General features: G+C 32.5%; 1 pseudogene; it reads left to right on the top strand.

Annotated features, from left to right (window-relative positions):
• The first annotated feature begins 9,168 nt into the window (after positions 1 to 9,168).
• Positions 9,169 to 20,967, top strand: LOC149424757 (aldo-keto reductase 1B-like; annotated as a pseudogene).
• The last annotated feature ends 4,925 nt before the right edge of the window (positions 20,968 to 25,892 follow it).

The raw sequence follows: 25,892 nt of genomic DNA, 5'->3' as shown, positions 1-25,892 counted from the left end.
CTTAGTTAATTAGAGAACAAAATTGAATTTCGTAACTCTAAAAATTCTTCAATATTTGTTTATTTCCCACCCATTTTATAATTTTGAGTTTACAGGCCTTACCGACATAATTTTCGGAACAAATTTAAAATACACTTTATAATAATAAATTGTGATCTGAAAGAGCTGATTTTACCTAATAGGTAAATTCAGACAGAAAAGTAGTGCAAATTTCGTAACGCAGAGTTATCTCAGCTATCACATGCAGTTTGAATACTTTACAGTTACTGCTAATGTTAATGCTTCGTACCTTATTATATGTCAATTTTTAATTTGGTTATATTTCATATGTATTCAGGTGGAGATTTCCGTTTTATTTTTTTATGTGAAAATCGTACAAGAGTCCCAACTGCTCCCAACCATCTGGAGCCAGTAAGACTATGGCATCCCCAATAATTGTATTATGTTGTGAGGCTGAAGTAAGTGGGAAGGGAAATGAGATTGGGAGAGAAAGGGAAGGGTAAGGTAGGGTATACCCGCCTATTCAGATCTAACCACCAAACACGGCTGAATCCATTTTAAGCAGTGTTTCAATTCTGAATGGTGGTCTTACACCAAGGCGATACTGATAGTATCTTGCTATTTGAAACGTGCCGCGTAATAAATTGCGAAATAACAAAATATTCATCAAATAAAATTTACTTGCGCACGCTGGGATTTGAAACCGCGACCTTTGGATTGCTAGTCAAGAGCCTTACCCCCGGAGGCCGTCATCCTCTCTATTTGGCATATTTCAAATGAATTAGCAATAATTACAGTAAAAATATTTTTTTTAGTAATATTCTTAAGAATTTTAATAACTGTTTAAATTTGTGAAATAATATTTCCTTTCAATTTATTGTAAGCTATATTACTAATCCTTGCAACAACACAAACCAAATATTCAATTAACGTGAAAACTACAATACGAGACAATCAACCAAGTTAATTACCTCAATATATCTAAGCTTATTTCAGACCGGGAGAGTAATGTCCGTCTCCGGCGATGTTGTCGCGCGTCCCCCTTGCAATCAGCAATGCGGATTTACATTTACACGTCTCTTATTCATCCCGCGATGAAATAAAGCAGTCCCGGAGATGGCCATAGCTCTTACCATGGCTCGACTGCAACAATCAAAACTGTAAATCCCGGCAGAAACGCAGGCGTAAATTAATAAAGCTCCTCGCGCAAATGACGTATTTTAGATTAGGGTCTTAGAACAAACGCAGTTTATCTTTTTATGTTAGAATTTTTTTAACCCCTCCAATGTTTTAGGGTCATATATGACTGGGATTCCGTATTTCATGAAAGTATTTTAATCTTTTTTCTAGTATGCGGAAATATGTACATTTTTTGACGATAGAAAAAGAAATAGTAATTCTTTACAGTTTTTTTTGTTATACTGAATGCCGTTAATAAAAAATCTAAAAATAGCCAAAATGAATAATTCATATTTTGCGTCGCTATCGTAACAATCGGTGTAATTTTAAAAATAAGTTTTTATTTTTTTATTACATGAACGGGATGAAAGTAAAGATACAGTTTTCTTACAAATTCCCCAAACAAAAGAACGCACGCATATCCCAGGAACAAGTACGAAGTACGAATGCTTACAAAATAAGCAGTCAAATTTGATGATTTTGATTGCAAGTTTAACCGATGAGTTAGTTTAGTTGGTTAAAAGTACAATAGCCTTCAAGTTCGAAATTCAAATATAATAACGTTTTTTTTCTTCTTCTTATGGTGCAATTTGTAATTGATAGCCATAAAGACGCGTGCTATGGTCGTCAGCAAACAGGATAAACACCTGATTCGTATCACGTGGCAAAAAACAATCAATCGCAAATTCATTTTTAAATGTAGAAACAGCGCACGTTCACAGTTGCACATGTAATTTGTTCTTAAGCGTTCTGTTTTGTTTATTATTTCCGAACACGCGAAAGAAACATAAACACATTTAAAGTATTTAAAAATCCGTGTGGGAGAGAAGAGAACAATCGCACCTGACGATTGCCTGGTGTGCCTACGTAGGAATCACTTTGAGCAATTTCGTTTTTTTCTTAATTGTTTCTAACACAATAATGTCAGAACTCTAGCGAGTGATGGATAGCAAGGTATGCTTTTTATAGTATCATTATGCGATCACGGTACAAACAAATATGTCTCTGCCAAGAGCCGGCGGAAAGCCAAATGCCCACCACACGAACTGTGTGCAATATGCAAGGCACTATGCAGAAACATCCTAAATTACACACAATATAATATTCACATTTGAATAACTACCCAACTAAAGTGGAACGTCGTCGATTTTATTAATAGATTAGCGCAGACCCGTAAAAAATCATGGGATATTATAATTCCACTTTTGAAAAAGGAAATATTTTTGTTAAAATCTCGTATTATGGATACCCACTGTATTGAAATTTGGTTGTTATACTAAATTGTTAATTAATGGATGATGGATGTGTGTTCTGAAATATTATTAAATTTAAGAGATAAATTCATCCATGAAACTATGAAGCCATGAAGCCATGAAGCAGTGAAGACATGAAGTCAAGAGGCCATAAGCCATGAAGCCACGAAGCCATGAAGCGATTAATCCATAAAGCCATGAATCCATGAAGCCTTGAAGCTATGAAACAATTTTCTTACACTGATTATGTTTGAAAAGGAAATAAAATGTTTTAACTGAATTGAAAATTAAATAAACCGTGAGCGGACTATTCATATCTAATGGTAACAAAAGTTCCTGGCTGCGAATGTGTTACACCATAAAGCTGGAAGTCATGATGATGCAATGAATCCATGAAGTTATGAAACCATGAAACCATGATGTAGTGAAGCCAAAAAACCAAGAAGCCATGACGCCGTAAGCCGTGATAAATAAATATGTAATGTTAAAGAAAAAAATATTTACATGAATGAACCCCGTTAACATTTGCACTGTGAAACACGGTATCTGTATTTTATAAATGTGGTTTTAAATATAAAAAAGTACGTAAAAAAAACTTGCAAGGTAAAAGAAAAATAAAAATAATTGCTGGCTGACTTGAATAAATGTCCAGTTTATCATTCCTAAGAAAAACTTAATAACACCTGAGAAAAAAAGTTCTTCCAGCAAATACTTAATTTATTCCTTTTTGGTATGGTGTCCTCGGTGAGGATTTACGAATTGTGCGCTTCAGACGCGGATAGAGCGTTGAGGGAAAGTAATCAAGTGGATTATGGATCGCTCACCGCCCAAATATTCTATTCAATTCCATGCCTAGTGTAAGAGCTAGTGCCAGAGGTGGGTGTTTACTGTTCCAATATACACCGATATGGAATATCACACAGATGGGATCCACTTTGCATTTTTTAAAAGTAGGTTAAGTGAATTCTTTTGAATTTGCTAATTCGGCGACTAGACTCTATATTATGGTGTATACTCCTCAACTCGTCAGGTCGGCAACAGCCATATTGAGAGTATTAGAGATTTGCAGAATTTAAAAAAAAAATTACAGTAGGTACTTCAAAAAATCTCTGCACTATTATAGTAAAGCCATGAGAAGGGATTAATTTTCAAGCAGTGAATGATGTAACATTTATATGTGTTTTACATATAATCAACACTGTAAGAGTTCTTCCAGTGATGGTATACACACAATTCAAGGAATTCACCCTTAAAATATTGTTGCCTACATTATTGGTACACAGATTGGTAGATGTTGTTGGAATGTGTGAGAACAAAAACTCTCAATTTTTGTCAAGTAATTTTATCTTGTCCCCAAACCTCAGAATATTCCTCTGTCTCCAATTTAAACAAACTGTTTACGATAATGTCCGACCAAATGTATTATTGCTTTCTAAATCAATAGAATAGTGCAGTCGGATAATCTGTTTGAAATGATTTGTCCTCTAAATAAGTCGTTATTACTTTACGACAAAGTCGTGGTAATTCAAACACAATAACAATATGATATATTCTCTCGACCGAGAGAGAGTATAGTGAAAAATACACCACAGGACGAATAGATGAGCTCCATATTGGAATTAATGGTTTCGCGAACGAGCTTAACATCCCACTGTGGGCGACAAAGCCCAGCTATATATTTTTCCCTACGAAACTTGTAACGGAATTGTTACAAGGTTCGAGTTATTAAACATAATTTTCTGGACAGGTTATTGTGAATTGATGATATAAGTTAACTTACACGATTATTCAGATTGTACCTCTTAATCTCGAAAGTTTCCTTCGCATTGACTAATAACCTCTCCCAGGTCGCTTTTTACTTTATAGGTATAATTTATACGTTTACACGTTTTTGTTTGAACAGAACCATTTTTTGCTCATTGGAATTGAACTCTTAACCTTCTGATCAGCAAATAACAGCGAACAAGAATTAAATGTCGACAACTTGGTGGGCCTATCGAATCGAAATCAATTTACTCGAACCAAATAACATGTAATAAAATGCTTTCTATATACAGGCACAATATATTAAGTTTCTGCAACACACACGGATTATTATTACATTAAACCTACATAAAACCTTTCTTTTTGATGAAATAAACGACAGTTATTAATGATGTCACAATAAAAATAATTAATAACACCAAAAAAAATCAAATTAAAAAACACACTGAAAATATAAACTGAAATGATTTATTTTTGACATAATTTAAAAAAAACTAACTAAATGACACATCCCCCATACAAAAAAGCCAAGATTTATTACGTTGGCACATCTTATGTATAAAATAAAGTGAAATAATTACTTGATCTGTAAATTATGTCACATTATATTTTAATAAACATTTAAAAAATTAAAATAATTTGTGGATATAACCTTCAAAAGTAATTAAATGAATTAATTCCAGTAAAATTGAATATTTATTTAGACTATAAAAAAATCAATATGAATCCCATAAAAATAAAAATTGGCTATGTTTATTCGAGACACTATCTAGGTTACAAATTATTTTTCAGAACTTTCCATTTATCCAAAAAGATCATCGACAATAATGATGTGAAATAATTGGGTCGCCACGGCCCAGTGGATGCGTTGGCTGGGTTCGATTCCCAGGTGAGACCGTTACCATCTAATTTTTCTATGTCTTGCTCTGCCTCATGTTTCGTTTAGATTTATTAAAATTACTTTTTTAAAGAATTAATAAAGTTTACGAAATATGAATCTGTTCCTAAAGCCCTTGCCAAATATTAAAAAATGCATCATTTGAAACTGTTGGTATAAAAATATTACGAATATTACAATGGCCTCCCCGATCATTCCCTTCCAGAGATGCGTTCTTATACTCGCATTCTTTAGTAATAATCTAATAAAATTAACACGTGACTTCTATTGACTCTAATGAAGTCTTTATAAAATTAAGCTTTATATTATGTTTAACATTTTAAAATTATTTCATTACATCTATTAGATTTAATTTAAATTAAATTCAGTACCTACATAAAAATAAAAATTTCCGTTGATCCAAACCATAGGTTTTCAAAATTGTTTGTATGGACCCCCAGGGGTCGATTTCGGCTTGCTGGGGGTCCATGTCAACGAAAAATAAAATTGGGGATCCACGAGATTCAAATGGGGGTACATACGAGCGGGCCCCCATTTACATCAAGTTATCAACATTTACGAGTTCTAACTAATAATAGACATAGAAATTACTTATTAGATATTTGTTATTTTATGTTTAGTAAAATTGTTTATTGGGGTACATAAATATAGTCTACGTTACATTTCGTTTCAGAATTAATATATTAAAGCAAAACATTGCACATTGGAAGCCGCGAATTATCCTAGTTCTTTAACTTGTTTTTGAAAAACGTCCAGGGTTTGGTCTACGTTCAACATTTAAATGTAACTCACACAGACTTTAAAACTGTATGAGGACATTTTGACTATGGAAATGGAACGTTTGAATGAAGAATTGGATATCATGTGACTGATCGGAATAAGCAGAAAGAAATTTCCGTTGCTTATCCTGGTTCATTTTTATTTGTTGTAATACCTCACAAGGCCCCTGTCAGCATAATGTAAAGACCACACGGTTATTGGGTAGGCAAGAGAAGGGAATCTTAAAAAAAAAAAAAAAAAATACATCATTATCACGTAAATAGTTTTAGGAAAATTCAATATTCGGCAGGCAGTGGGTCTACGAAAAAAAAATTGGCAAATGGTCTACGGGGCAAAAAAGTTTGAGGAACCTCTGGTCTAAACGATCACCGGTGGTAATTTTTTATATAACTTCGGTAGTGACTCTTTCATCAATTTTAAATGTGTTATTTATTTATTTTAAATATTCGTAAATTATGATTGATTGTTAAGTGAAAGAAACAACATTTTTGACAATCACGTATCACATAATTCAAAATATTTCACTTCAGTTTGATTGCTTCAGCAGTTCTTACTCTCACTGATAAAATAAAAGCTTATCTACGAGTGGGAACCTAAGTTCTTATTAAGGATCTCTTCAAATCGATTGCAGGCCTTTAACGAATGAATTGATAGGTTTCCTAATAAACTTTCGGTAAAATACGAATCCTCTATCACATTTTAGCATTTAGTCATTTTATATTATCAAGACAAATTCAGGTGCATGAACACTTGTTCCAATATATTAGGAATTTACTAAAAGTTCATCAGGTAACGGCTTGCAATCTAGTTTTTATCCAGATTACCAATAATTTGAAGAAATTTTTAATAAATGTACAATACTCATTTTTCTCCTTGTGTACACAACGTGGCCTTCATTCTAAAGTTGCGAACTTGAGATTTTTGTGAAAATGACATATTGATTGAAAACATTTGATTAATTATACGCACTGCTGCAAATCAACAAAAATTCTATCTTCATCAGTTACAGAATTATCAAATTTATCAAACTTGCGAACCTTAATTATATTACGTGTCTTTCGAATCAACACCACATCAAGTTCTTGAAAAATTTACAAAAAGTGGATGTGTTGTAAAATGTAAACATAATAATATATTAATTAATGTTTCTTTGTTTGTCCCGTGTGGACTCAAACTACTTGCTGTAAAAATTTCATGCAAATAAAAATTTAATAATGTTATTATTGAGTTCTGTAAGCATTTTAGTTTTTTTATTTTATTATTGTGACAGCTGTTTCGGCGTTGAAGTCTATTTTCAAACGGTGGCTAGGCCGCGTTAAGACGATTTATTTATATGATTCTATTTCAGTTTCAATTTTGATGACGTCTAAAATGATTTATTACCGGTTAAACCGATTTATTAAGAAAGTATTTGTGACAATAATTTTTTTTATTCTGTGGTGTATTTTGAAGTCCCAACATTAATTGGTGATGTATTCTTAATTGTTTATTAATCATATGAGTGCTAATTATTTGAATGCATTATCTTTTTTAGATCTTGTTAACATATTGAGAAGTTGGAAATTAATCATTCTCCCTACTTAATATATGCTTATCTTAATATTTATTAATCACGTGTCACTGTGTTCGTGCACGCTAATCTCCGAAACCGCCCAACCGATTTCAATGAAATTATGTTAATGTGTATGGTTGGTTACAGCTTAAAACATGGGATAGTTTTAGAGCCGATAGGTGGCGCTGTTGTCGAGATCTAAAAAAAAGCTTATTTCTAACACCTTTTTTTTCAGCTCGATCTTCCAGAAATACATACAACCACAAATGTTATCTTCTCTACATCCCTTAATATTTTCAAACACGATTTAAATGATGTTTTTATAGGAAAAAAGGGTCGTAATTATTTTTTATGCTGTGTAAGCTTTATCTATTAATATTGGCAAAAGACGGTTTAAAAAAAAATTATTTAAGAATTTAAGAATCAATCTTTATTTACCTCATTTATAACATTTCATTTTTATCCATAATCAATCAAGAAGTTTGATTTTATTTACGACGCTTGAATATGAGAAGAATAAAAAATATTCTTCTCAGTTATGTATTTTAAAAACTGTCGGTTTTTAAAATACATACCTAACTCGCTTACGTGTACCCGGCATTTTATTTTCTTTTCCATGTTCAATATATTTTTTATTCTTCTCATATTCAAGCGTCGTAAATAAAATCGATTTCAAATATGTCTTTTTTCATTTGAAATCGATTTTATTTATGACGCTTAAATATGAGAAGAATAAAAAATATATATTGAAATTTGCTGAATGTATCTACACAAATTATGTAACTAATTCGGTGTGTATCTAATGAGTGGAATTATGTCACCATAATGTTTTTATTGAAAAAAAACTTCACTCTTGAATAATTAATTGTAAACAGATAATATTAAAGTTGATACAAGTAGGATGAAATTGGCATGAAATTGATTTTTATAATCCCGATTAGCACTCTGGTAATCAGTAATTGATTCGATTGAAAATGATAATATAATTCATATTTTTATTTCATTCATTTTTCTGTTTTGAACAATGTAATGTTTTTAGAGTTTTTTTTCGGTGAAAAGAGACCCAATTAATTTGAATGGAGTGAAATTATTTGGAAAATTGCCTTGATTAGAAATATGAATGCAAATAATAAATATTAGTTAGGGGTGCCATTAAATAGATAATTCCATAATATCAGACAAATGTGTTACATTTACACTTTTAAAAATGTATGATCTTTTAACAGTACAAGAAATAAAACATGTCTTAAAAAATTTTTAAAAAATGGTATTCAATAATTTTATAACATTATTTATATGAAATAATACACTAATACACCAAATTATGTCACGCATTGTCAAGTTCACATAATTTAGCCTGAAATGTAAATGAAAAACAAAAATGTATTCGCTTTGACTACAATTTTCGTGATTCCATTATTCCATGGTGAAACAGATCTCAGTTTCTATTCAGAATCGAAATAGTGTAAATTTTTTTTAAAAATAAATTTATGTACTTTTAGTAAATTTAAAAAGTATTGAAAAAACTGCATCAAAACACTTAAGATCAGAAATTATTGATGAAACTTTAGAAATTGTATCAAAAAAATAATTGAAAATACCTGACACCTATTCTAATCTCGAGTGAAGACTACAATACGTAGAAGCCGCGAGAACAGTTCGCAGTTCTACTGACAAATCACAGTTCGGTGTTTTTTTATGTTTTGATTTTAAAATCAGTACATTTCTGTACAGTTACTGAAATGGCCGATAATATTCCAACACTTAGGTTCAACGATGGGAGAGTTGTTCCTGTCCTGGGATTGGTAACATGGAAGGTAAGTTATTTTTAACATTATATAATCATTATACCCGACACTAATATGTTAAACTAATATGGCAAAAAAATCTAACTGGTACGAAATACAAATAAGGTTTTTACAGGCAAGTTATAAATTCTTTTGGTACTCTTCTTTTTTTATGTTGCAAAAATTAGTTATCGTTTGTTGCCGTTACCGTTTGCATTTCGTTTGTTTGTATGAATGTGGCCGTTTTTATGTTTTGTGTAAAAATATTTTTAAAGTACAAAATTATCGTGTTTATTTGGAAAATACTGTTGGATTTTTTAAAAATAGTTTGGTGCATTCCTGCCTGAAGAAAGTTTGAGAATACAATTTACACTTATTTGGTAAAATTGTATAATCCCTAATTTGAAATCAAAAAAATATCACGTAAAATATAATATGGAAAATAATTAAGTAGGCACGTTACCTATAAATATTATGACTTCACAAAAAAATTTGGTTTTGATTTATTAAATAAGAGAAAACTAAAATCATGTTTTTTTTTAACGCGAGGTCTACTTTTCACAAAAATACTAATTATTTTTCATAGTACTCGCTTATCAAACCTTACGAACTACAACTGGCCGGATAATGAAATGTATCCCTCAGCAAATGGCCATACTTAATAAATAGATAATTTCAGTCTCCCACTGGTCATGTTCAAACTGCCGTAGAGGCAGCTATCGATCTGGGCTACAGGCACTTCGACGGCGCACACTCCTACGGCAACCAGAAGGAAGTAGGAGCAGCTCTGAAGACCAAGATTGACGAGGGAGTTGTCACCAGGTAATTTTTTTTAGAAATTATCAAATTAAGCATTACAATTTACAATTTTACACTTTGTATGCTGGAAACTAAGATTACAGTCGTAGTGTAGCTGGAGACGGGGAACAGCATGAGTGATATTATTTGTATGCTGGAAACTAAGATTACAGTCGTAGTGTAGATGGAGACGGGGAACAGCATGAGTGATATTATTTGTATGCTGGAAACTAAGATTACAGTCGTAGTGTAGATGGAGACGGGGAACAGCATGAGTGATATTATTTGTATGCTGGAAACTAAGATTACAGTCGTAGTGTAGATGGAGACGGGGAACAGCATGAGTGATATTATTTGTATGCTGGAAACTAAGATTACAGTCGTAGTGTAGCTGGAGACGGGGAACAGCATGAGTGATATTATTTGAGATATGATTTGAAATATTTTAGTTTTAGTATTTCTGAATATATTTTATTAATACTTACTTAATGTTTTTGAGTAAAAATTAATACAATTTATGTCTTGTATTTAAGCAATACTCAATATATTTAAGTAACCCTCAATTGAAAACACCAATTTTAGATGTGTGTTCATAAATCCGATTCAATTAACTCTAGAACTTATCTTTGCTTTAAATTTAAGTGTCATTTTCATAATTGAAACCGTTTATTTGAACAAATTCAGACAAGCGTTAAGAATTTGCCTACAATATTTCACAAGAAAATATTTTAAATTTGTTTAGTTAGATTTTTCTTTTATTTCCTCAGTAATATTATTATAAAATAAATAAAAAAAGTTTATTTAATATCAATTTCTGCTGTGTAGTTATTATTACGAGTGGCCTTCAGAAAAATTTAAGTTGTCTTTTCGAAAACTGGTATTATAGTTTCCTGTGATTTTCAGCTAGTGTAGTAAAATAAGCATTCACGTTATTATTACAGTTAGATATCATTCGATAATATCCGTTGCATTAGTCAAATTATTCATATGTATGTACATCGAATGAAGTTTTCTCCACAATATTTAAAAATCTCCTACTACCATCAGTAAAGCGGAAGATGTTGCTTGTGCGGTGATGGACGACTTATAGCAGAGAAAGTGAACCCAAGATGCCCGTATATTGCCAACATTGATTTTTTATACTTTTTTATATATTTTTATAAAGGGAAGAATTATTCATCACTTCCAAATTGTGGAACACTTTCCACCACCCCGACTCAGTGGTTCTGGCTTGCAAGAAGACTCTGTCAGATCTTGGTCTTCAGTATTTGGATCTGTACCTCATGCACTCACCGGATGGCTACCAAGTACTTTATTCTAAATATTACCTCAATGGAAAAAAAATATAAATGAATGAATATTGAATTATCATGACCGACGATAAAATGATGAACAACATCAACCTATTACATATATATGATTTCTTTTACATGAACCTTAATGGTGTTAAATTATCACATATTTTTGCAGTAAACTACGCAATTTGCTTTTAAAAATTTCGTCGCAAAATTGATCACAAATGATGTTGTGTTGACCATGAGAAAGTTGATATGCAACTGTCGTCGTGAACTATTGTCTCTGGTGCATTTCACTCCTCAAACACTTGTCGAAGAAAAGTGGTTTACACATTTTTTTGACCATTAACTAAATTCTTAAAAATGCTTGCTGTGTTACAACATTATGCTTCTCAAGAAGTACTATAGACAGAATAAAGAAAAACACAAGAAATGCCTTATGGACGTGTTTCGTGATCCAAATATATGCCTAATCGTGGCTTACATTTCCAATAGAAAACTGTGTTCACGAAATTCAAATGGGATGGAGATCTACGATGTTAGGTGAGTGTAAGTGATACGGATGTCTAGGCTATTGGGCTAAATGGAACATTTGTTTTCATTCATATTTCGCTTCGTTGTAAATTGTAGTCTCGAAGACATTTGTAGTTTCGTTCTTTATTCCATGATTACAGATATTAAACTTGGATTTGGCAGTTCAAAAATCTGAAAACATTAGTACTCCTGAAGAGTTTGTAAACTGTACATTATTCATTTCGGAATAGTCAATTTCATGTTAGTTGAGTAGGTCTAAACTCCCTTACAAAGTTGTTTATTTATATTCTTTAGGCGGAAAAAATTCAACTGCGAAAGGAAATAATATTTTATATATTTATTATTACTCTAAGTTTATTTCTTTAATAGGAAGGGGGAGATTTATTTCCGACCGTGAATTGAGAGGTTCAATTCTCCGATGTGGATTACTTAGACATCTGGAAGGCCATGGAGACCTTGGTGACGTCTGGACTGGTCCGCAGTATCGGCATCTCCAACTTCAACGCTTCTCAGATGAAGAGGATTATCGAAAAAGGCACCATCAAGTCCGTCACCAAAAGGGATATACCACCTTATATTATTTTGTTTTGAGATTGAGAAAAAAATTCATAATTGCGTTTTTTCTCCAACTAATCGCATTTTTTTCCCTTTATCAATGGTGACCATCAACCGCCATCGTCGATAAAACCCAAATCGATGTGCTTGTGTTGAGTTAAGGGGTTACACAGACGCCTCCGGGCGTCTCTAGATTCTCAACTGCCCGGAGCCAGTGGAACTGTGACACGCCTAATTTAGTGAAATAAAGAAGCTGAAAGAAGTGGTGAGGGAAAAAGTCTACGATTAGGTCAACTGTTTGGATTGGTGGTGTTTCACGAGAGCCATAGTGAGAGTATTTAAACTGTAGATAAATCTCGCTATTTGTATGTTTGGATTCCAGGTCGAATGCCACCCCTACCTCAACCAGTCTTAGCTTTCCAAGGTTTGCAAAGAGTTCGGAGTTTTGACAGCCTACAGTCCTCTAGGCTCCCCAACCAGGCAGTGGGTCAAACCCGATGATCCCCAACTCTTGGAGAATCCCAAAATCAAATCAATCGCTGCAAAATGCAAGAAGACACCAGCCCAAATTGTCATCAGGTAATAATAATTGTAATTTTTATTATAAAATACTTATAACATATAAAAAATAAAACATTGTTTACTGATTCGGCCAGGACTTTCCCAAATCATTGTGGAGAGGCAGTAGACTTAAAATTAGTTATTATCTATGCTGATTTTGAACTTTCACGAGTAACTTCCTAACACTTCCTGACAGGGGAAGTTTTGTTTTATTTATTTCTATTCTTTTTTGTATGCAGCTTACATGCTTTTTGTTAACACTTCACTAGGAGAACATGGACTGAGGTGTTCGCATGTATTGGTAAAGTGTTATGCCGTCATTTGTGACGCCAATAGTTTGTTAAGAACTACCTAACTATTTTTATTTTTTGAAGTATACGGATAAAACCAAATTCGACAGCTTTTCATTTCGACCATTTGGTTTCTTAGGGCAATACTGGGTTTTAGTTCGCCTATGTCATTTTTTGAATTACCGCCTTCAGAGGTCACCTTTCATTTTATAAATCTCGATGAGTGGTATATCGATGATCCCAATCGATTTTATTTACGCTGATCGGATCTTGTGGACACCCCGAACAGTGTCACGGATTGCGTGTTTGGATAATGTTGTTCACGTGTTGTTGAAACGTTTATGTGTACACTTGGTTTTAACTTGTTTACTGATCGACAGATATCAAATCGAGCGGGGCCATATCGTCATCCCCAAGTCAGTGACCAAATCTCGGATCTCTGAGAACATGAATGTGTTTGGATTCAAATTGACTGCAGATGACTTGAAACTCATCGATACCCTTGATTGCAATGGCCGCATAGTTCCTATGTCTGGGTAAATATTAATATGCGCTTTTCAATACTTGTGAAATAACTAACTTAGATCCAAATCAGCCCGAACTTAATCGAAATTACTATATTCTTAATTAATTAAAATTTAAAAAATATTAATAATTTCTTTTGGAGTGATTGGTGTCATATATTTATATATTTACCATATTATTTAATTTATACCATTCCTCAAAATATTAATATGAAAACATATGAATCATCGTAATACATCGTAACAATACTAAGTGTCACAGTCAACACGTAAATTTTTGCTCCACACAAATTAATAATTATATTAAAATTAAGAGCTTAAAGTAGTGTTTTTCACCCACGAGTACTTTACCATAATCAAAAATTAACATTGTGTACCAACAGTTGCAGCTGCCTAACCGGTAATTCTTTATTATTAATTAAAATTTCAACTGTCACTGGATTCCATTAGACACACACATACAAAGCCGATTAGAAGGAAGAATACTAATACAATCAAAGTTTCGAAGAGTACAAGTGAAACGCCCACCCACTTCTCGCCATAGACAACGCATGAACAGGGTTGTCACTGCATCTTATATAAATTATTAATATACAAAATCCAATTGCAAGATGAGTACCACTGATGCACTATCATATATCAACAAGGCTAAGGAGGAAATTAGTGCTTTATATAGTAATATTACTGATCCGGCACTTAAACTAACTAAAGATCAGATGACTAAATTACTAAACAAACTTTCCAACCTCTCTGGCACCATGCTGGATGTTGGTGTCAAAGTTGGAATCCTCGAGGGACAGGTTAAGTCATATGAACACATGGTCTCCTCAAAATTGATAGAATCAACCTCACAACATGAATCTTCATATTTACCAAATTTAACAATGTGCGAAGCTGCTGACGAGCTCGAGGAGAGGAAAAAACGTTCGAAAAACATTATTATTTTCAACTTTCCTGAAAGCTTGGCCTGCTCTCAAATTGACAAAATTACAGATGACACGACAAAAATATCAAATACACTAACGGCCATAAACTCAACCATCACCAAGGCCAACATCACAACCTTTCGTCTGGGGATAAAAAAAACGGACAAACCCAGACCTCTAAAAGTGATGCTTGACAATCCCACCCAAGCCATTGATATTTTGCGAAAAAAAAATAGCATAACAGAGTACCCTGGCATTAAAATTTATTCCGACCAAACTCCAGCCCAAAGAAATTATCTCGCCAATTTACGATTAACCCTAGACCAAAGAACCCGAGACGGTGAAATAGGTCTCACAATCAAATATAAGAACAATAAACCTGTTATTGTAAATACAAAAAACTCCCCACGAAACTAACATTTTACTACCAAAATGTTAGAGGTTTGCGTACCAAGCTCAACACCCTAAGGTGTAATATTCCAACGATAAATAACGATGTGTACTGCCTAACAGAAACCTGGCTTCATGAAAATATATCTTCCCCTGAATTAGGCTTCACCAACTACGATGTTTACCGGCTGGATCGTGAAAATATTATTGGCGGCGGGGTTTTAATATCGATCAGAAAGATGTTCCATTCAAAACTATTAAAACTAAAAAATAAAAACATTGAACAAATAGCTATATTAGTGAAACTCAAAGCAACAAAAATAATAATTGTGTGTGTGTATATCCCCCCCCAAGTTAGTGCTGATGTGTATTGTAAACATTGTGATGAAATTGAATCTTTGAAATTGAAATATCCTGATGCAAAATTAATAATTTTTGGGGATTTTAATCTCCCAAATGTAAACTGGGTACAACCCACCGAGTCTTCAAATCCCATTTCTGCTAAAGCCCAATTAATCATTGATATCATCAACTTTCTCAACCTAAAACAATTAAATCATGTTAAAAATATAAATGACAGAATTCTTGACCTTGTCATATCAAACATAAATAATAGTAATGTCAGCGAATCGCGTGAATCAATAGTATCCATTGACTCTCATCATCCCCCTTTACAAGCGACCATTTATTTGGCACCCATTGAACTCCTTAGTCCCCAACCTCCCGTTCACGAACTAAACTACAAGAAAGCCGATTATAATCAAGTGCGGTTATATCTTTCTTCGCTCAATTGGTCCCGCATTTTTATGTCTACAAACGTAGAAGAAGCAACAAATGTGTTCAACTCAAACCTTTATGATACTATTGAAAATTGCATACCAACTTCTATTGTAAAACGTAACGACTGTTACCCAAAATGGGTTAGTACTGAACTAAAAAAACTCATTCAATGTAAAAAAATTGCCCACATTAACTTTAAATCCGATAACTCCACTGACTGCTATAAAATTTTTTCTGTTTTACGAAATAAATGTAAAAGTCTATCTAAAAAATGCTATTCAGATTATATTACAGATGTAGAGCAGACTATCAAGTCAAATCCAAAACATTTTTGGAATTATGTGAATTCTCTTAAAGACAACAACGGCTGTCCTCGATCAATGTATTCAGGGCGAAAACATGCTAACAGTGATCAAGAAATAGTTGACCTCTTTGCTGATCATTTCTCAAGTGTTTATGAACAGAAAAATGATAATGTAACTATACCTGAATTTAAATACACCAATGTAACTGACATATCAACATGCCACATTTCTCTGGATGATGTTAATACAAAGATCAGATCTCTAGATTGTAAGAAGGGGTCAGGTTCTGACAAAATTCCACCGGTATTCATAAAGGAATGCGCTCAGTTTATAGCAGCTCCACTTCAACACATATTCAATCTGTCACTTCAAACTGGAATATATCCTGATCCTTGGAAACTTAATCACTTGACACCTGTATTTAAATCAGGTGATAAAAATTGTGTTTTAAATTATAGACCAATTTGCATACTGTCTACCACCCCGAAAATGTTTGAAAGTATTGTCTTAGATAAAATTGCTGTTAAGTTTAGGCATATTATTACTCCAGAACAGCATGGTTTTGTGACCGGTCGGTCTACCACAACCAATCTTCTATATAACACTATATCTGTGAAGCTTTCACGTCTCGTGCACAAGTAGATTCAATATATACTGACTTTTCAAAAGCCTTTGATAAGTTAAATATTAATATCCTTCTCGCGAAACTGCAAGCCCTTGGTATACATGGATCATTCCTAAAATGGTTGAATAGTTACCTCTGTAACCGCGAACTGATGGTAAAATTAAATAATAAAGTCTCATATAAATTTAAAGTAACATCTGGAGTTCCTCAAGGCTCTCATCTAGGCCCACTTCTCTTCGTATTGTTTATAAATGATTTATCTTTATGTTTCGAAAATGTCAAATTCATTCTATTTGCAGATGACCTAAAGCTTTTTAAGATTATAAAATGTTTAAATGATGCACTTATCCTTCAGCATAATATAGATAGACTTGCTAGCTGGTGTGAAATAAACAAATTATTCCTAAACGTAAAAAAGTGTTTCCACATGTGTTTTTACCGTTCACGGACTCCAATAACCATATCGTATTCAATTAACGATAATGAAATTGCATTAGTACCATTTATCAAAGACCTTGGTGTTATTTTTGACAGAAAACTTACCTTTGATCGTCACTGTGAAACAATTTCCAATAAGGCCATGCAAATTCTAGGTTTTGTAATGCGTAACACAAGGACTTTTCAAAACATTGAGTCAATTAAATTACTCTACTGCTCTCTTGTGAGATCGCACCTAGAATATGCATCTCCTGTATGGTCTCCGATTTATACCTGTAACTTACACCGCTTGGAGAAAGTACAAAGAAAATTTCTTCGATACGTTCAATTCAAATTGAGACAGCCTGTAATTGATATCTGCTATAATACATTAATGTCTGGTCTAAATCTACCACTTCTTTCTACCCGGCGAACTATTAATGACATTCTTATACTTTTTAAATTACTGAACAATCTCATAGACTGCCCTCAAATGTTAAGTGTTATAAATTTTCGTGTCCCTGTTAAATCAACTCGACTCCACCATCTTTTCCACAGTGACAATCATAGCACTAACTATTTGTATCATTCACCGTTGGCGCGTTTTCACCGCACTGCCAACACGTATACAGACCTTTTTGATATTTTCAAAACCTCACCGTCTTGCATCAAGGCAAAAATACTTGGTTATGAATGTAATTGATATGTTTGTGAAATGTTAAATGTCTGTTTGTACTGCATCATACTGACTGTTGTGTTCTTCTTTATGTGTAACATATATATGGTGTTCTATACATATACATTCCACATATATACATATATGTGAAATGTATATGTATAGCATCAATAAAAACTGCTTGTGGATGTATTATTTTAATGAAAAATGCTATTTCTAATTGTCAAGTCTCTTACAGCCCTGAACTGTGTACTTATAATCCCATGTTTCACATTACTGTAAAAGCCTTTTATGGCGTTTAATAAAATAAATAAATAAAATGAAACTATTACTTACTGCGGCTTAAAGCCGATGAATTTATCTAGATTTTGCCGTTTATTCCATTGTTTTGGGTTCTAAAAATATGGCACATTATGACAAGCGATACCTGAAAACGTTTTTGCAAAATGGCAAAATATACAAAATAAATTAAAGACAGATTATTATAATGAGAATAAGAAATGTAATATTAATAATATAAATATAAATTAATGCAAGTAAGGAAACTACATCGATTTAGCTTTTTTGCGATCCATTCATCTGATAGAAAACTATTAGGGCCTATGACTTTCTCCAATTCGCTACAATAATTGACTGAACACTGGCGGGATTCCACGATGAGGACATTTATGAAGTCATTGATCCTTTCCCTTATTCCTGCAATCCTGGTTCTAATGTTGCTAACCCTTGTTGCAAATTAAAGTACAAGCTCATTACAAAAACTATAGGAACTTTTGCAAAAAGTTAATAAAATAGGCGAAGGAAAATTATTATAAAAAAATAATTTACAAAAATAACTGTACTCCAAAAGGTTTATGGGAAGCATTTCGCAATATAACTAAAACTAAAATAAATAAATCTTCCGATATTAAATCACTGAACATCAATAACGCGAACACCTCAGACCCAAAAATCATGGCGACTTTTGCCAATAATTAATTATTTCACGTCTGTAGGAGGTGCTTACGAAAAAAATTCTTTACAATCTTAGTACAACAGAATCCAATCTTGCTTAGTTATCAATCTCTAACTTCGGTCATAAATTAGACAATATCATCCTTAAAAAAACATTCCGATACTTTTTTTTAAATTGCCGGCAATCCGGGCGTTTATTAAAATAATATTATCATTTACAAACAAGTAAGTAACCCTCCTCACTAGAAGATTTCTGTTCTGAGGCGGTACCTCAGTAATGCTTTATTCAAAGAGATAGGAGTTCTGGATGTGGGGCAACTATTCATAAGAAAAGTTATATTATACACACTAAAATATTGTCTCCTCTTCCCCTCCGTAGAACATTATCACGACACCAGATATGCAGGGAGGAATCCTATGGTTGCACTTACTACGATGGAATCCCTTGTTCAATGACAATTTTCTTACCTAGGTCCAAAAATGTTCAACCTTATACCCGGTCCTTGGAAATTGAAAAGTGCAAGCGGCCTGCGTAAATTAGTTAATGATTGGATTCCGGACTTAGGGAGAGTCGAAAGTGAACGTATGCTGTTTAATAAGAAAACAAAATCACCTAACTTTCCTGATCACTAGACCAAAATTCCTATTACACTTCATTGAGTTATGATATTGCTTCGCAATGTTTCCACATCCTTTTTGATATTTTATCCTGGGATTTGTAGTTTTGCGCCCAATAGGACTGTTGGCTCCGAGTACCTACATCACGGCTGAAAGGCGTTAACACACGAACACTAACACTAAGGACGGGTTGTTTCAGAGAATCTGAACAATTCATCAAATTTCAACGTTCATTTTCAAGTTCTGTGAAAGATTTTTCAAGTTCTGTTTTTATTTCAGTTTTTTCAAACAACTAGCCTACAATGATATAAAAACAGAACTTGAATAAGTCTTTCACAGAACCCGAAAATGAACGTTGAAATTTGATGAATTATTCAAATTCTCCGAAACAACCCGTCCTTAGTCCCGCTGTGTGAAACTTGGTAGCTTATAGCGGTGATGATTTATAATAATTAATATGTACGACGTACTTAGTAATACAAAACACAATATGTACGACGTACTTAGTAATTCACAAATTTCACTATACCGTTACAAAAGAAGCACTAAATAAGGTACTATTTATTTAGGTTTATAGTTTTTATTTATATTGAGAGTTATTGCTTTTTATATTTTAGCAGGAGTGGTTCAGTGACGTGGCGCAGTATATATTCGTACTGTCGTATAATATAATATACTGAAAATATGTCTTAAATCAGTGAAAATAATCATGTTTGCATATAAACTATTACACATTGTAGATACAACGCTTAAAAATATATATTATTACATACATAAATTGGTGACCGGATAAATCATCACAATGATAATTCATCATATCTTTAAAAAGATATATAAAGTCATGGAAAGTGATGAAAAAAAACTTTACTAACTGGGTTAAGTAGGTTAGGTTAGGTTAGGTTAGGTTTAAATTTTTTTTTCATCGTCTCTAATGACTTTATATCACTTTTTAAAAGTGTGTTGAATTGTCACTGTGTTGAGTTATCATGGAACCGTCACCATGTTAATCTTTACAAAGCCACTACTACTGTAAAAAAATAAAATAAAATTAAATTTATATAAATATAAATATATGTATATATATTTTTTTTTTCATTACTCAACTCAGTTGCAGAGAAAAAATATTTTTTTTGTAATTGTAATGTAATTATGTACATTTCTTAAGAAATAATATATACGACACCTGTCAATTTGTTTGTCCTGGATCGGAAAACTTTCCTAGTTGGACAGGCAAAGCTTCCTAATATGTAATTTGTACTTTCTTTTGTATCTATTTATAAATAATTCCGGGAATTCGCCCCTCCGCTAATATAGAGGCAGGCACGACAGTGCCTGGGAAGTCCAAAAAGCAAGAGGTACGCGTTATTATATATGTAACACCCGAAGTCTTTCCATGGTTTGCTTTCTGTATTTTATATTTTTTATACTTACAGAGATCTAGAACATAAGTATAATCCTTGGAAGAATGGAGAGTTCGAGAAGGTGAATTCTCCACCCAATTCATAAGAGATAAACCATGTCCTGAAATGATGTTTATAATATTAATATTATTATCATTATAAAATCAAAATACATCTCAAACATTTATATTTTACTTCAAACCCAATGCAATTTAGTACCCTAACAACAAGTTCAATCACAGTAATACAAACAACAGAAAAACCCTAATTCTTTATTGTATGGATTATTATAGTCATTGACAGATAACTGCATAGACGCCCTGTGAACTCTAAATCCACCTGACCCAGGAGGATCTCTTCAGCGCAGTACTAAAACTTAAAACTTTCCAATAATATTTAAAAATGCATAATTTTAAGAAACAAATAAATGGTGTACACATTACGTACAAACCTACCTTTGGAAGATTTGAAATCAAAATGGTACATTATTTAGAGAAAAAGCTAGTTATATAACATATTGTTACTTTAAACTGACCATGGCTCTGGGAAAATAATTTTACCGTGTGGAGCTAATGTACAAAAAATGAACTACGAATTACATAATGCTAACCATGTGTTTTTGGTTATAAAATTTGATCGCTTAGAAATTAAATATGTATGATGATTTAAATAAATAATGCGAGGAGAACACATCTTGGTGTTTGCTACAATCAAAAATTTACTATTAAAAAGTATTTTTATAAGCCAAGAAATAGGCTTATAATTTATATTAACATAAAGTATCAGGCCTATAAAAAAACTATCATTTACATAATCTCCTTCTTATGAACACTTATCGGTTACGTTTTTTTTATTGAATCATACTGAAAATTACGTTATTTAGATTCAGATCGCAATTGGATCGGATTTAGAATTAACTCCTTACAATACATTGCACATAAGCAATATAACGCATTACTTAGTAATCCAAAACTTCCGGCAACGATCAAAAAAACATCAGCAAAAGCTCTTAAAAGCTATTTCCTCAGCAGTTTTATTAATGACTGACACATTCTTTCTTTAAAACTCCAAAATAACTTCTGCGTTTATTTATTTTAATGTATCTGTGTTGTATTGTCTTTAATATAATGTTGTCTTTCCCGAAATGAGTTTTGTAAACTCGTTGGGAATAATACATTATAACTTATTATTTTTTAATGTGTTATTTTGTAATAAATAAAAATAAATATTTTAATAATTGGGACTGGATTTAACAAAATGAAATAATATATGCATTGAAACTCAGTAGAGATAAAAAAAGGCCTTTGCCTTGCAAAATGTGGTCAAAAACATATTTTGATTTTATATTGTAAAGGTACTCTGAAAAAAAAAGTTTTCTACCTTGAGTGACCTTTGTATGCTAAGGTAGCCATTTTGTATAAAAAATGCCAATTTTTTTTTTTTTAATAATTTCCCAACGGGAAATAAAATTAAACGACATTTTTTCTTCTAGTCATTAAGAAAAAATATCGTTGTTTAAAATGTGATAAATTTTATCTTCTTTTAGTTTACCTTCAACAACTTTGTCGTAAGATCAACCGTTGGGAAATTATAACAAATTATTTTTGGCATCTTTCATACAAAATGGCTAGAACGAGTATATTTTTTTGCGGCAATTTTTTGTTAAAAATTTCAAATTTTTTCGCAATCAGCCTCGAAATATCTACATTTGTAAATTATTGTAATGTGTTTGTATATTCAATAAAAAAAATTTAAAAATATATATGTAACGAGTTGCAGTGGCGAAAGATATATTTTTTTAATCGTTAAATACCACAGGTTCGCAATTTTATTTTTGTCTATTTATTACATAATTATGAAAGATAGAGTAAATACTGTAAAAAAATTAAAACTCTGTTATCTCCAGTAGGTCTAATCCACAGATGTTCCAACATTGCGAACATTGATCGAAATGGTGCTCTAGTCGCGCGGAGGGCGTTAGGCCGTTGTCCGTTATCAAACGTATTCATTTCAGCAGCAATCAATCAAACAAAAATAACAATCAAAAAGAGACAACGCATTTTCACGGTTAACCACCAGACCAGGGAAAGGGTAAAAATACTCTTCGTGTGCTCGATGTGTTAATATACCTCTTTTATTGTTAAAACAAATCGACTTACTTTAGACTAGTTATTTACATTTGCGATATAAAGCAGTTCGTCGAGTTTCCAGTGGATGGATAAAGATATAATAGATAGAAGGATAAATTCCACTGTGGATAAAGTCAAATTCACTGTAAACAGAAATATTAAAGTAGCTAAATGTGGGATTCAAAATGTCATGATAAGGGCAAAATATTTATTATTACATTGCAGTTGAAATTATTAAAATTACTCGAAGTAAATAATTTAATAACAGTAAAATATGGAGAGTACACTCAAAGTAAATGATCTAATAACAGTAAAATTTGGAGAGTACACTCAAAGTAAATAATCTAATAACAGTAAAATATGGAGAGTACACTCAAAGTAAATAATCTAATAACAGTAAAATATGGAGAGTACACTCAAAGTAAATAATCTAATAACAGTAAAATATGGAGAGTACACTCAAAGTAAATAATCTAATAACAGTAAAATACGGAGAATGTTAATTTATAATGATTTTATGTCTCAATTTAGTGTCCACTTTATCAAAATTATCCACTTAACTTAATAATTTTTTATCTGATAATGGATAAACAAACAAGGAGTAACATATAAACCAGTGAGTAATATGAAGCTAAAATCTATACTCCCAAAACATAAAGAGATATTTGATTTTGTCTTAATAACTGTAAATAATGGATTTAAAAAAAAAGAAAAACTAATTCTCCAAAGAAATGTATAAAGAAAATGCTGAATCGAGGACTCACGTAACTTCATTAGCAACCAATATGATGACATAAATATTAAAATAGAAAATATCACCAAGCTGGTGTCTGAAGTCGAAAAACTTCGGAGAGAATAAATGATAAAAATAAGATTATAAAAGATTTGAAATCAGAATTGCAGAACTAGAACAAGTTTTGAAGGAAGATTGCCCAGAAATACGTGGAATCCCAAAATCTAATGAGGAACAGCCAGCAATACTAGTACAACAGGTGGCTGCGGCCACTTAGGTGGCGATTAGCTATATGACCTAAAGGAGGTGAGACGAATACAGGACAGAAAACTAGGAGCCTAGCCGATGATATCAACAAGCACAACCAAATACTGACAATGCGGAAGAATATTGACGCCAAAACTGCACCAGCTATAATGGACAATCAAAAAATCAACGTAGGGGAAGCTAAGTACCCATACTTTAAAGAACTCCTCTGGAAAACTAAACGGAAAGCAAAATAAACTAATTATATGTTTGTCTGTTTTTTTTTTTTTAAATGAAAGACAAACATTCCCGGGTTACGAATAACCTGACAATATTTGAAAATCCTCTACTACCACCACAGTAAACTGAAAATGTTGCTTGTGTTGTGATGGAGGACTTAGCCTGCACACTACGCCCGAGTGAGACCCAAGCGCGATGTCAACTCGGCCACCGACCGAATAAATAGAATACTAATTCGTAAATCACTGAATGAAAAAATATTTTTTATAAAGCATTCTGATAATCTATCTAAACTTATCTAGACGATACATGGTAACTCGTACTATCGGCTGATAGCTCTAGCATATCTATTAAAAAAATTAACCAACCTCAACAAATCTTCCATAACCACAGCACTAAGCGCGACAACGGGTCTTCTGCAAGTACCCTCCACTCGCATTACCTTCAGACAGAGATCTCATACTTTCTTGGTCCCTTCATACACAATTGGCCAAATCTCCAACTGAAGACATCTTGTTCAGGAAAGGTATTCAATCCAAAACTTCTTCAATTCCGGAATAAAAGTGTAGTTTTTAAAGTAAAAACTGCCAGCACAAATAATCTTATTTATATTTATTTATTGCATCTCACTATACATAATCACGTTTTTTATCATAAAAATAAACCTCACAAGGACAAAACCTATATCGAAGTTGTCTAAAAAATTTCATTATTAGTTTTCGAAAACAGAGTAATGTTTAAAACGAATTTTTAGAAATATAACATTAAAAAAAATCTATATGATAACTGGAGATTTGATCTTACCGTTATCTCCCAAAAACGATATAAAACGTATCGTAACGGTGAATATGCAGTTCGCGGGTCTGTTGACAAATTAAAGCAGGATATTATTTTGAATTTCAAACATTACACTACAGTACAGCGCAGTGACAGACACTGACATGGCTAATTCCGACACTTAAGTTCAACAATGGTAGAATTGTTCCAATCCTGGGATTAGAAACATGAAAGGTAATAAATAACACTAATAACCCTTCATTATTAAATATGTATCAAAAAATGACCGGGTAACTCATAAAATTACAATTCAACAGACCTTTAAAAAGTGAAGTCATGAAACGTGATGAAACAAGAACTAGAATAAATAGGTTAAGTTTATGTAAGTTTTTTCATCGCTTTTAATGACTTTTAATCACCTTTTAAATGTGTGTTGAATTGTCACAGTGTTCATTTATCATGGAACCATCTATCTGCACAGAGAGACTAAGCCACAGCAACGCGAGGCGGGATACAGCTAGTACACAATATAAAGAGACGGGCATCCGCAAAGTTCTCTCAGTTGTAAGACTTGTAAGGCGGCCGCCACACTCGTTCCGAACTCGATTCCTGTCACATAGCCAAGTGATCACAAAACATTATAGAAATGGAGCGCCCTACATGTGATGATGCCACTACTGATGGACCAAGGTATACTATCTGCAGATTCTAATGCGGAGAGGTCAAAGAAGAAACATATAAGAAGCTTTCTCTGGAAATGCTACCATCTTGGCGCTGCCCAAACTGTAAATTGGGCAAGAGCGATACAGAAAAGATACTTCAAGAAATAAAAAAATAAAAACAATTTATTGTGGATGGTTTGGAAAATATTAAAGGAGAAATTCGAACATTCAGATCAGATTTCTC

The sequence above is a fragment of the Hesperophylax consimilis genome, chromosome 4 (assembly GCF_061612785.1).
Source record: "Hesperophylax consimilis isolate HC1 chromosome 4, BYU_Hcon_1.0, whole genome shotgun sequence".
Classification (NCBI taxonomy): Eukaryota; Metazoa; Arthropoda; class Insecta; order Trichoptera; family Limnephilidae; genus Hesperophylax; species Hesperophylax consimilis.
Note: the sequence above shows the minus strand (reverse complement) of the source record. Positions and strands in the feature narration are given on the sequence as shown.